General features: G+C 38.9%; 1 long non-coding RNA gene across 1 annotated transcript; it reads left to right on the top strand.

The window, feature by feature from the left end:
- Nucleotides 1-6489: 6489 nt before the first annotated feature.
- LOC120562672 lies at nucleotides 6490-12033 on the top strand. Its single transcript, XR_005639805.1, has 4 exons — nucleotides 6490-6605; nucleotides 7104-7153; nucleotides 7399-7448; nucleotides 11559-12033. It is a non-coding gene; the product is annotated as an uncharacterized LOC120562672 (long non-coding RNA).
- The last annotated feature ends 548 nt before the right edge of the window (nucleotides 12034-12581 follow it).

The raw sequence follows: 12581 nt of genomic DNA, 5'->3' as shown, positions 1-12581 counted from the left end.
TTGGTTTTCTGTCTGTAACGTGTGTATTTAAATAGGTAGGTGTGGTCCATGACCCATTGTCCATCTACCCTGTACACGCACACAGAGACACACACACATACAGACACACACACACAGAGACACAACCACACACACACACACACACACAGAGAAACACACACATACAGACACATAGACACACACACAGAGATACACACACACACAGACACATAGACACACACACAGAGAAACACACACATACAGACAGATAGACACACACACAGACACACACACACGCACGCACACACACACACACACACATACAGACACAGACACATACACAGAGACACACATACACACACACACACACACACACACACAGAGAGCAGGCCCAGTTAGAAGGACACAGTTAAGTTTCATAGCACCTACAATGATAACACAATGATAACACAATGATAACACATGAATACGAGAGGGATAATGGAAGGCGCGGTAGTTAAGAGCGAATACAACCCCTTCAGGCTGATACAAGACCTGATCACCCTGTCGGGGTTGTATTCGCTATAACAACCGCTACATATATATCCCGCTTATTACATGGCTACTTACCAAATAAATCAATAATTTGACTATTAACTTGACAAAATATTGATTTAAATGGGAGTTTATTGATTTAAATACGATTGTATTGCTTCCACTAGAGAAAATAGTCCGTCCGTCTTTACGGTTGGAATCCTGCGTCCATAGCAACGTAAAAACTCTGTAGCTTTTTCATTGACATATAGCTTTTAATGCAATCCTTCGGCTATTACTCAACACCAGCTGCGGTATATTTTATGGGGTGTTGCCGGTGGACAAATGACCCAGCTGCTGTTTTAATCACTGCAGGAATTGACACAACATTAGCTGAAGCGTTGTAGTGAGCTAGCGGGCTATCGGCTGCTCTAATTTACATTAAACTGAACATTTCTGTTGCTGTCGTGAAGTGAGACACCGGTGAATGGCTTCTTTGGGAATATTTATGTGGATGTTTATGTCCTCATTCATCTCGTTTCCTTTTGCAGAGCCGCGCATGTTGACACACCTGTAAGTTAACGTTAAACAAGTTGCAATGTAAGCTAACTAATTAGCGTTGTTGTCCCTACGGCTGTTGCCTGCGTAGCCGCGATCATAGACGGTATAGAAAGATACTAGCGATAGACGCTCATCAGATCTGCTGTCATTGCTTGAATTTGAGGACAGAAGTTGCTCCACGTTTCCCCACTTTTTGCCACAGCTGATAGGCTAAATTATCCGGACTTCTTTCAGCGGATTGATTGATAGCTGTCCTCCAGAGTGAACAGAACTGCATCCATGGCAACGCTCTGCTTTTGCATGGCAACGGTGTGTTATCCTTAGCAGCGGTCTGTTATCAAGAAAATAACAGACCGCATTCTACATTAGAATTCAAGCAAGCCATGTAATAAACAATGATAACACAATGATTACACAATGATTACACAATGATAACACAATGATAACACAATGATAACACAATGATTACACAATGATTACACAATGATAACACAATGATTACACAATGATTACACAATGATAACACAATGATAACACAATGATAACACAATTATTACACAATGATTACCCAATGATTACACTGGGGTCCAGTAGACCCGAACACCTCATATATAACAGCTATGTGTAGGGGGAGATGTACAGTGTGCTGTTATTGAAAATAAGTTATTTTTTGTGTCCTTCAAAGAAAATATAGCCTCATGAGAGCATCCTGATCTGGCGAGCTCCAGTTCTCCTCCCAGATCAGTCTGGCATCTTGAGATAGAGAAAATTTGGAGCCGTTCGCCAAACGACCGACCAATCAGCGTTGGTTTTGAGGCGGGTTTAGGTGGTGATAGACAGATGGTTTATCCAATCAGCTAACCAGTATTTTCAGACAGCGGTATCCCTAATTCTGTTAGCCGCTCGCTAATGCTTTTTCCTCTTGGATCCTTCTTTTGGAATATGGACCGGGAACCTGAAATGGTGCCTTTAATTCCTAAATTCTCGTTACACAAACGGCAAATATCCTTTACCGACATGTTGCTAGCATGCTGAGCTAACGAGCTATGCTTTACCTGCAGCAGCAGGGGCTTGTGGTTGTATTTTCATACGCTTCGTGGATCTGATTGGTTGATTCAGCCCGTCTATCAGCAACATAGGTGATAGACAGATGGTTCATCCAATCAGCTAACCAAGATTTCCACCCTTTCCCAAAAGTTATCCAACGTTGAGTTCCCAGATGGATATGCCGAGCAAATGCAAAGCAATCCATCTGGCGGAGTCAGGTTAAAGAAAATGAGCCAAGGCCGATGCATTAGAGTTAGAATATATAATAATTAGCATAATTGTTCTTTTAGCTTTAAATCGAGAGAAACATACATGTTTATATATGTGTGTGTGTGTGTGTGTGTTTAGTGTGTTTATGTGTGTGTGTGTGTGTTTGCATGTGTTTATGTGTGTGTGTGTGTGTGTGTGTGTGTGTGTGTGTGTGCACGTGTGTATATGTGTTTGTGTGTGTTTTTGCATGTCTGTATGTGTGTGTGTGTGTGTGTGTGTGTGTATATGTGTTTGTTTGTGTTTATGTGTGTGTGTGTGCGTGTGTGCGTTTGTGTGTTTGTGTGTGTGTTTGCATGTCTGTATGTGTGTGTGTGTGTGTGTGTTTATGTGTGTTTATGTGTGTGTGTCTGCGTTTGTGTGTGTGTGTGTGTGTGTGTGTATGTGTGTTTGCATGTCTGTATGTTTGTGCGTGTGTGTGTGGGTGTGTTTCTGTGCGTGTATTACAGTATTGTTTTAAAATATAAAAAAAGGATATTTTTTAATTTAAGAAAAGCAGTTTTCACAGTTAAAGCCCATGTTGCAAGTTAACCACCACTGTTGATTAATAGGTACATATAGACTTCGACTTAGACTTCTCTTTATTGATCCCTTTGGGAGGACTCCCGCAAGGAAATTAGATTTCCAGCAGCAGATTTTAGCATCTTACAAAAAACAAAAAACACTCTTTCAATAGAAAAAAGATAGAAAGAATACAGTATAAGAATAACGATAAAACTTTTAGCTAAATATTTTTACAAAAATAAACAAACAGTAAAACAACAATAAACTACAGATAAATAAAGATAGTAGGACTAGTAGGAGTAGAAGTATATAGGACTATGTATGGCACTCAATATATGTATATCATTGTTAAAAATGTCTCCAAATAGTGTTAAAGGCCGGTTTTTGTTGTTTTTGGTATTAGTGGGTTTTTTCCGGAATTCGGTGATGACGTCACGTTGGGGAGACGTGTATCAGCCTGGTACTGTAACTATGGTGACTGACTGGGATGAGGAAGAGGGTTTTTGTCCATGAATAGCACCAAGTGAAAGTCAACTTTTTATTTATATCTAGTGACAGTGATCATGTCGTTAGTTCAGATAAGTACCACTAAACTTATCTAGATCTAGAAAATACAAGGCATCATGCTAGCTATGTGCTAACTTGCCAGTCCCACCTGTGAAATCCCCCGATGGTTGTAAACACATAGATATGATTGATATCATGATTACATATTTCACGTTTTGATGGTAGGCTACTAGCTCCAGTAACAACATATTTGCCTGGTGTTTATTTATTACTTGGACGGGGATGCTGTTCAGCTTTTCATAAGTTTAGACAGCTAGCTAACGCTACGCCGACGTTTCGCTAACGTTAGCGCAACAGCGTTAGCCTAGCCGGCTAACGCTAGGTAAATATTACAACTGCCTTCGGAGTTTCCTATATCTGCGTCCACGTTGTCAACATAAGACTTGTGGCGTTAGTGCTCCTTTTGTACCATAACTTTATTGAATGAAACGTTAAACTTCGCTCCTACGAGATGGTTTTCGTTAGTTAGTGAGTTGCACACAAAGCTAACTGGCTATAGTTAGTTTGTGGATGCTAGTCGGACATTAGCTAACGTTGCATAGCCAGCAAGCAGCTCGGCGAGCTAACCTCGACAGCCTAACACATCCATGTGTCTCCATTTCAAAACATCACTGCAGATTGACTGCTTTTAACAGCAGAGGTTGATTGTGGGCAACATACTGTCCCCGGTTAGCTCACCAAACTACTGCCGATGCGAAGTTGCTGGCTGGCTACATAATGTTAGCTAATCCCGCGTAGCATACGTACAGGCTAACTATAGCCAGTTAGCTTTGTGTGTAATGTTACAAAACAACACCTATTTCGTAGGGAGCTGTTGCTTTCAATAAAATATATACACCCAACTAAAACTTGTGCGTGACAACGTGGACGCAGCTCGAAGGCAGTTGTAATACCGGTATTTAACTAGCAGTCTAAGCTAACGCTTTTGCGCTAACGTTAGCAAACGTCGGCGTATCGTTAGCTAGCTGTTTAAACTTGTGAAAAGCCGAATAGCATCCCCGTCCAAGCTGCCTTTCACTTCCCCCCCAATATTATTATACACATTGACTCGGTCGAGACCAAAAGCCATATGTTGCCAGACCAGCGGCAGAAACCGGGACTGGGACAGTGAACTGAGACGGGGCTTTCGCCTGTCGTCTCCCCAACGTGACGTCATGCAATGCATTGAGGGGAAAGACAAACCGCTGTAAAATAGTACCTACTTTTTCGTGTTATATTCTGTTTTGTGATACCCAGAGGTGTCAAGTTTACTTAACCTTACTTAAGTAGAAATTTTGGGTATCTATACTTTACTGGAGTAATTATTTTACAGCATACTTTTTACTTCTACTCCTTACATTTTCACGCAATGATCTGTACTTTCTACTCCTTACATTTTAAAAATAGCCTTGTTACTCATATTTCAGATCGGCTTGTTTTCATTCCTGTTTGTCATCGTTCAAAAGAACACACACAAAAAAACCCTATCCAGATTGCTCCATCCGGAGAGAGTGAATGTGATTGTGGTTGGATGAGAAGTATAAACATAGTCATTCCGACACCCTATTGGTTTGTACGCGATCCATCAAACCTGCACAGACCCGGTGCTAATACGCCACCGGTGTCTTAACGACCGTTATCTACCGGACCGAATAACAACGCGGATTTCGTTGCCTTATTTAGGTGCCACTTAAATGCCTGCGCTTCTCTCTGATGCTCCGAAAACGGACGTTAGAGGGAACTGAAACATCGCCACACAGGACGCTAGTTAACACTACAGTTGGCAGCAGCTAACGTTAGCCTACGGTTAGCTAGCAGCTGGAGTAAACACGGTTAAAATTCTGACAGCTAAATGGTGTAAAAGTGTGTCTGTATTTCACTGGAGAGGACTCTAACACCAGACTGTAGCTGCCGTTGTCTGAAAAACACAGACACAGAGATGTGTCACCTTTTTCAGCCCTTCTGAGTTTGCAGGTATGATTTTAATATAACATTATTATAGTCATATGATTTTGTCCTAACATTTTGGGGTTAAGCTGTTGTCCTTAATGGCATTGTTTCCCCCTTACATCAGGGGTCTTCAACGTTTTTTTAAGCCAAAGACCCCTTAACTTAAAGTGAGATGTAGCAGGGACCCCCTACTACATATTGTATGAAAGTAAGTTGCCTATTAAACTGGGCCTACAATAACTGTTAGGGCAAACTGAAGCCTTCTTACATACCCCTTTTTCATAAGCTATTAAAATATTAATTGTTGGCATGATTTTATAAATCATATTTTAATGTTACATACTGTATGTGGCACAGTAAATCTAGGATTAACTGTATCTGTGGGCTGATATCTTAGGGACTACCTTACCTATAGGTAATCATCAGTTGGAATTTATATTTGCTAATAATATGTTGGAATTATGTTAAGGCATTTTAATTTTAAGAGACTCAAAGATAATAAAAAGACTAAAAAATTTACAATAATTTGGAGGCCCCCCTGCAATGACTTTGAGGACCCCTTGTTGAAGATCTCTGCCTTACATTACTTTTACTTTTATACTTTAAGTAGTTTTGAAACCAGTACTTTTACACTTTTACTTAAGTAAAAAGCTTGAGTTGATACTTCAACTTCTACAAAAGTCTTTTCAAACCCTAGTATCTATACTTCTACTTGAGTAATGAATGTGAATACTTTTGACACCTCTGGTGATACCTAACAAGATCAAATATATGAATAACAGTTTAAATGTTTATTACCAACAAGCAATTACCACAAATTCGTTGGAAAATTAAACTTGCAACATGGGCTTTAATCTTTCTCTGTTTGTGTAGGTCATCGTTTACAGGAAGCTGCATCGGAAGAAAAGTGTGAAAACATCTTAACTTCCTCTTTTTGGTTTTCCGCGGTCATCTTTGACCGTCTGTAACGTGTATTTAAATTAGGACCAGTGGGTGTGATGTGTGATCCTGCAGCTGAATGTTTACCGTATATGGAGATGACATTCAGCTGTTTGTTTCAGAGACAACCCCTCTCTGTGGGAGGATATAAGACTGAGAGATTATTTCATTTCTCTGTCTGAACATTCTTCAGATTTGCATCGTGTCAGAGTTCTGCTCCTCTTTTTTTTCATCTTCAGACTTTTAGATTTCAACATTTTTGGACCTTCATTCCTGAAACTTTCTCCACCAGCTCTTCGGTAAGACCTACTTTTCTTCAACTTTTAACTATTCTCTCACCTTCATTGTTTTTCTGATGTTTTTTTGACGATTGTTAGGTTTTTTTACAACATTTTGTCACTTATTTAACTTTTTGGTTGCATTTTTTTATTATTTTGCCAACTTTTGTTGTTGATTTTTGGACAATTGTTTTTGATGATTTTTCCCTGCAAAAAAAATTAGTCACTTTTTTTTTACATTTTGGGCAAATTTGGCGACTTTTTTGTTGTTGTTATTTTGATTTTTGGATTAATTCTTGTAGTTAGGGTTACAAACAAACACAAATACAATATTAGTCATTTTCTGACATTTTTGGTCCCTTTTTTGGACATTTTTGGTCCTTTTTTTCAATTGTTTTCTAAATGACCTTGACGTTTAATGTGATGTAACGTAGTTTAATGTGATGTAACGTAGTTTAATGTGATGTAACGTAGTTTAATGTGATGTAACAGTGTGTTTGTTATCGTGTGATATTTTAGGTATCCCTCCTGCTGCTGACTCTAGAACTCATCTCTCTCCTGTCATTCAGGTATTATAGTATGATATTACTATTCTGTCTTTGACACATTTAAGCTTCTGATTTTGGTTCAGCTATGAGCACAAAGCTTTCTTTTGTGAATTCTTACTTTTACCTTTTTTTTCAGCAGTTTTTTTACTTTTTTCGGGGCTATTTTTACCCTATTTTTTTACCCTTTTATTACAAATTGTTAACTGTTATGTAACGTAGTTAAATGTGATGTAACGTAGTGTGTTTCTTATCATGTGATATTTTAGGTATCCCTCCTGTTGCTGACTCTACAACTCATCTCTCTCCTGTCATTCAGGTAAATATACTTTATATTATTATTCTTGTGTGTCTTTAACACATTAAAACTTCTCTGATTCTGTACGAACCTGTATATGAAATGTATTTTATCCTGTGTGCAGGTATTGTATTGTGTGCACACTATATTGGCAATCAATATAATCATTTTGGGAGTTTATGAGCTCTGCAGAACTCCAAAGAAATGAGACATTTATCAAACAAATGTAATGAACAAATGTTACATAAGAAGTTCATAGATTTCTGTAATCTTAAAGCCCATGTTGCAAGTTTAATTTTCCTATGAATTTGTGGTAATTGGTTGTTGGTAATAAACATTTAAACTGTTATTCATGTATTTGATGTTGTTAGGTATCACAAAACAGAATATAACACGAAAAAGTAGGTACTATTTTACAGCGGTTTGTCTTTCCCCTCAATGCATTGCATGACGTCACGTTGGGGAGACGACAGGCGAAAGCCCCGTCTCGGTTCACTGTCCCGGTTTCTGGCACTGGTCTGGCAAAATATGGCTTTTGGTCTCGACCGAGTCAATGTGTCTTTATTATGTGTATAATAATATTGGGGGGGAAGTGAAAGGCAGCTTGGACGGGGATGCTATTCGGCTTTTCACAAGTTTAAACAGCTAGCTAACGCTACGCCGACGTTTGCTAACGTTAGCGCAACAGCGTTAGCTTAGACTGCTAGTTAAATACCGGTATTACAACTGCCTTCGGAGCTGCGTCCCCGTTGTCAACACAAGACATGTGGCGTTAGTGCTCCTTTTGTATCATACTTTTATTGAATGAAATATTAAGCTTCGCTCCTACGAAATAGGTGTTTTTTTTGTAACACTACACACAAATCTAACTGGCATGCTAGCGGGATTAGCTAACGTTGCGTAGCCAGCCAGCAACTTCGTCAATCGGCAGTAGTTTCGGCGAGCTAACCGAGACAGTATGTTGCCCACAATCAACCTCTGCTGTTAAAAGCAGTCAATCTGCAGTGATGTTTTGAAATGGAGACACATGGATGTGTTAGCTGTCGAGGTTAGCTTGCCGAAGCTGCTTGCTGGCTATGCAACATTAGCTAATGTCTGCTAGCATACGTACAGGGTAGCTAACTATAGCCAGTTAGCTTTGTGTGTAACTAGCTAACTAACTAACAAAACCATCCGTAGAGGCCGAAGTTTAACGTTTCATTCAATAGAGTTATGGTACAAAGAGGAGCACTAACGCCACAAGTCTTATGTTGACAACGTGGGCCGATATAGGAAACTCCGAAACGTTAGCGAAACGTCGGTGTAGCGTTAGTTAGCTGTCTAAACTTGTGAAAAGCTGAACAGCATCCCCGTCCAAGTAATAAATAAACACCAGGCAAATATATTGTTACTGGAGCTAGTAGGCTATCATCAAAACGTGAGATATCTAATCATGATATCAATCATATCTATGTGTTTACAACCATCGGGGGATTTCACAGGTGGGACTGGCAAGTTGGCACATAGCTAGCATGATGCCTTGTATTTTCTAGATCTAGATAAGTTTACCGGTACTTATCTGAACTAACGACATGATCACTGTCACTAGATATAAATAAAACATTGACTTTCACTTGGTGCTATTCCCTGACAGTAAAAACGCCTCTTCCTCATCCCAGTCAGTCACCATAGTTACAGTATTAGGCTGATACACGTCTCCCCAACGTGACGTCATCACCGAATTCCGGAAAAAACCCACTAATACCAAAAACGACAAAAATCTGACAAAAACTGGCCTTTAACACTATTTGGAGACATTTTTAACAATGATATACATATATTGAGTGCCAAATGTACCTATTAATCAAGAGTGGTGGTTAACTTGCAACATGGGCTTTAAGTGAAAAGCCAAATCTGATAATTATGCACATTGAACATTCAGAAAGAAGTTTAAAAGCATTTTTAGAAGTTTTTGTTGATGCTTTTCGCTGAGCTTTTTGGAGACTTTTTTTCTGAACCTTCACACACTTTTTTTCAGGACTTTTTTTTTTGCACTTGTAGACCCTAATTTCTTTAGTTTTTGTTCTCACACACACACACACACACACACGCACACACAGACACGCACACAAACGTGCACAGACACACACACGCACACACAGACACACACACACACACACACACAATCTCACACACAGACACACACACAGAGACACACAAACTCACACACAGACACACACACAGACACACACGCACACACAGACACGCACACACACACAGACACACACACACACACACACACAGTAGTTTAAATAAACTACTGTAGTTTAAATAAACTACTGTTTATCTAAACTACTAAATGTGGTGTAGTAGTTGGAGGGTTCTCTGATACCTGAGTTGGCTGCATGTCAGTGATTGAGTGTCTCTAACAGTTGTATATGATAATATAAAGAGATGTTAGATATGTCAGAGTAAAGTCTAACAGGTTATACAGTGCCCTCCACAATTATTGGCACCCATGTTTAAGATGGGGTCATGGACTTCTAAAAATTCTCCTTTTTTTTTAAACAACATAGAACTCAAATGCAAAAAAAGAGAAAAATCCAACCTTTTATTTAAGTACATTACTTTGGTGGTAAAAAAAAAAATCACACATTTAGAAAAAAAAAACCCTGATGTTAATACTTTGTACAACCCCCTTTTGCCAACAAGACAGCACTTAATCTCCTTCTATAACATTTCACAAGATTGGAGAACACAGAGAGAGGGATCTTTGACCATTCTTCTTTGCACAATCTTTCTAGATCATCCAGAGTCCTGGGTCCTCTCTCATGCACTCTCCTCTTTAGCTCACCCCACAGGTTTTCGATTGGGTTGAGGTCTGGGGACTGAGATGGCCATGGGAGGACCTTGAGTTTGTGACTGCTGAACCATTTTTGTGTAGATTTTGCCACATGTTTAGGATCATTATCCTGCTGAAAGACCCAGTGACGACCCATCTTCAGCTTTCCGTGGCAGAGGCGTTAGGTTTTTATTTAAAATGTCCTGGTAGTTCAAAGCATTCATAATGCCATGCACCCTAACAAGGTTCCCAGGGCCTTTGGAAGAGAAACAGCCCCAAAGCATCACAGATCCTCCACCATACTTCACGGTGGTGAAGGTGCTTTTCGGCATACTCATCTTTTGTTTTACGCCAGACCCACTTAGAGTGTTTGTTGCCAAAAAGCTCAATCTTAGTCTCATCTGACCAAAGCACACGATCCCAGTTGAAGTCCCAGTGCCGCTTAGCAAACTCCAGACGTTTACGTTTGTGAGTGTTAGTGAGAAAAGGCTTTTTCCCTGCATGCCTCCCAAACAGCTTGTTGGCATGTAGAGAGCGTCTGATGGTTGTTTTGGAGACTTCGTGACCCCAAGATGCCACTCTTTGATGCAATTCTGTGACAGTGAGCTTAGGACTTTTTTTTACTTCTCTTACCATCCTCCTCACTGTGCGTTGTGGCAAGATAAACTTGGGACCTCTTCCAGCCTTGTTTGTCACTGTTCCAGTTGTTTTAAACTTCTTAATGATTCCTCTGACTGTAGATCAGGGGCTATAAGGCAGTGGCTATTTTCTTGTAGCCATTGCCTGACTTACGAAGGTCGACACACATCTGCCTTACTTGAATTGTGTGTTATCTTGTCTTTGCCATGTTGACTAATGGGTAAGAGAATTAGGACTCTGTGTCATGTCATATTTATACCCCAGGGAAACAGGAAGTCATGAATTACTATTTAAAAGTTCCTAGATACCCTGACCAACTTTAGCAACTACAGAAAAATATATTTAAAAAAAAATCTATTCAATTTTTCAGCAGAATTGTTAGGGGTTCCAATAATTGTGGGACACATGATTTCAAGTTTTCTTTTTCTAAATGCGATTTTTTTTTTTTTTACCACCAAAGTAATGTACTTAAATAAAAGGTTGGATTTTTCTCTTTTGTGGCATTTGAGTTCTATGTTGTTTAAAAAAAAGGAGAATTTTTAGAAGTCCATGACCCCATCTTAAACAGGGGTGCCAATAATTGTGGAGGGCACTGTATATATTAATATAATGAGATGTTAGACATGTCAGAGTAAAGTCTCTAACAGCTTTTATAACTCTGTGTTCTCCAGATGAACATGAAGATCTCTATCTTTGCCAGTGTTCTGCTGCTCTCTGCTGCTCTGATCTCTGTTGACGGTGCTCGTAAAAAGACACCGTTTGAAATGAACCATATCGCACCGAACATGACTCCTCAACAATGTTACGATAAGATGGTTGGACTCCTTTACTCTAGGGATAGTAATTCCTTCATCAAAGCGCGTATCAGTGTGGTCGGAAATGTGTGTAAAGGAGAAGGAACTCCTGATGGACTTAATTTTATAAGCAAAGACTACTTTGATGTTGTTAAGTGTGTATTGAACCGCACTACTAATCAATACGACGCTATACCCAAACATTGTAAAATTATAATTGCATGTGGTAATTATGAACCTGTTCATTATGTAGGGGAGAGCAACATCTGTCGTTAATCTGTTACTACGTGATGAATCAGAGTAATCTATTACTACCTGATGATACTACCTGATGAATCAGAGTAATCTATTACTACCTGATGAATAAGAGTAATCTATTACTATCTGATGAATAAGAGTAATCTGTTACTACCTGATGAATCAGAGTAACTTGTGTCTCCTGTTGAATAAAACACGTGACAGTTTAACTCTGGGTCTGTTTTTAATGCCGTCATGTTCACTCATTCATAAAGAAGATGAAACTACAGATCAATATAATAATATTTTGTTTGTAAAGCACCTTTCACACATTAAATGCAGCTCAAAGGGTTTTACAAACTCTAAAGAGACATACAGAAGATATATATATATATATATATATATATATTATGTGTGTGTGTGTGTGTGTGTATGTTCTTTTGTTTTTAAATGAAGCCATGTAGCGATAAAGGTGCATTTCATAAAATTATAGTGTCGTGGAAAAGTTTATTTCTGTAACTTTATTCAAAAAGTGAAAAACTTTCATATATTCTAGATTCATCACATAAAGTTTATCATTTGTCTTCTTCTTTTTTAAATCTTGATGATTGATTCTTCTCACGTCCACATTTCTGTATTATACATTCTGTGTTATAATATTCT

Source organism: Perca fluviatilis, chromosome 7 (genome assembly GCF_010015445.1).
Source record: "Perca fluviatilis chromosome 7, GENO_Pfluv_1.0, whole genome shotgun sequence".
NCBI lineage: Eukaryota > Metazoa > Chordata > Actinopteri > Perciformes > Percidae > Perca > Perca fluviatilis.
The sequence above is the reverse complement of the archived record's forward strand: the minus strand, read 5'-3'. Positions and strand labels throughout refer to the sequence as shown.